This window comes from Rhinopithecus bieti, unplaced genomic scaffold (genome assembly GCF_001698545.2).
Source record: "Rhinopithecus bieti isolate Rb0 unplaced genomic scaffold, ASM169854v2 scaffold_5101, whole genome shotgun sequence".
In the NCBI taxonomy this organism is placed as follows: domain Eukaryota; kingdom Metazoa; phylum Chordata; class Mammalia; order Primates; family Cercopithecidae; genus Rhinopithecus; species Rhinopithecus bieti.
The window spans coordinates 1,109,622-1,111,524 of NW_016804853.1; the positions used below are offsets into that span (position 1 = coordinate 1,109,622).

Consider the following 1,903-nt stretch of genomic DNA (forward strand, 5'->3'; position numbering starts at 1 on the left):
TTTTGAGACAGAGTCTTGCTCTGTTGCACAGGCTGCAGTGCAGTGGTGTGATCACTGTTCACTGTAACTTGGGCCCAAGTGATTCTCCTGCCTCAGCTTCCTTACTTGCTACAGCTACAAGTGGGAACAACCATGCCTAGCTAAGATTAATTTTTAGAATTTGTGGTTTTATTTTAGGTTATGTATAAGGATGAGTTGGGCATTATAATACTTAATATATATAATAGTATGTTATATATAGGTACGCATAATGACATATACATGTATTTATATATGTATTATGTATGTATAAGGACAATAAGAAAAACACTATTTTTTTCTCTTATCAGAAATGGAAAGTTTTGTAACTTATTTTGTTTCCCTCTTAGCTTTGGATGTCAGAAAACTCAGTGCTGAATTTAGTGTCTGAGTACAGTTAAGCATTTTATCCTTAGCTTTTGATCTCTTTTACCTTTACCTTATATACATGCATATATGTATTTTAATTGTGAGTTACCTCAGATACTGGTTGGGGATAAGAAAGTCATAAATGACAAGTCAATTGCACACAGAATTCCAAAAATGCTATTTTCTTAAATAGATATTACTAGATATTTAAATTTATTATAGATGTACACTTGTAAAGAAATTCTGTTCTAATTAAATGAGAAAGGAATATAAAAATTACATTTATATAAAATATATAAAATATAAAAACATTACATTTATAAAATGTTATATAAAAAGAAGACAATCCTCAATCTAAACTCTAGGTGAAGCCTGATCTCTGGTTACATCCTCATTAGCATCATGAAGCATATTTTCAAACTGATTTCATATTAAAGTATCTCTCATGAACCCAGATTTTTTTATGTATACAGTAATTCTTGCTTACATAAAACCCAATCCATTTTACACCTGCTTTATTCCAAAAAGGATTTAATGAGACTCACAAACAGGTAAGATAAATGAACAAGTAAGGAGAGTAAGGTGAAAGGGAAATAGAGCAAACACGTCCAGTGAGCTTAGACACACAGTGTGTGGTAGAAGTAGACTGGACATTTGGCTCTGCCTGAGAGCTGCCAATTCAGACAAGGATATATGATTAGATACGCAGCTTGCCCTGCCTGTAAGGAATAATCTCATTGTTCAGAAGCGGCACTGACTTTTTTCAGTATTGATACCAGGAAGGAATTCCACCAATGTGTTCTTCTAAACCATTCTTTTCCAGGAAGCAGTTTCATGGGCTTTTTTAATTCTGGTCCTCAATAAAGGCTGCTGGGATCCCACAACAGCACAGTCGGGTAAGAGCAGTTCTGCAAGGAATGAGTTGCATGGCCTTTCATTGGGGATAGATTTTAAAGCACCTGGAGGAATGTTTGCACCATGTCTTCCAGTCAATCCTCCATTAATATTTTGTCTCCAGTCCAAGCTTTAGAAAGGTATTGAACAGCAGGTAGTTAAATACTCCCTGTGGAGGCCTCAGGTGGAGCTATGTAGTTAAGTGCAAAACCCTATGCTAAAAAAAACTCTGAGCTGGGGAGGATTGACATCCTCTTGTGAAAGATGAGGAGGACAACCAGTGGGAGGAACTGTGGGGAAGGCCAACATTCTGCTTAAAAGTCATTTGGGGTGGAGAGAGGAAATAGCTTTTGTTTGTGTTGTTTCTTACAGCTTTAGCTTAGCAGGAATATCCTAAATGGATAAAGGATGGGTTAGAAAATGATGCTCTCTATCAGTCAAACTCAATGACTGCTGTTTTATATAGAATCTACCTTCAGCTTTTTAAAGGTTCAGTGTTGAAATGTAAATGGTTACTGAGACATTTTTAAAAGTACTTGTAAAATGAAGATCTCTGTTAAACTTTTCATGTTAAACTTGATTTGTCATTAAAGGCGCACATATTTTAAGGTACTATATAAAT

General features: G+C 35.2%; 1 protein-coding gene across 2 annotated transcripts in view; it reads right to left on the reverse strand.

Moving 5' to 3' along the window:
- LOC108528740 (histone-lysine N-methyltransferase SETMAR) overlaps positions 1 to 1,903 on the reverse strand; it is a 15,786-nt gene that overhangs the window by 4,848 nt on the left and 9,035 nt on the right. The window lies entirely within an intron of this gene.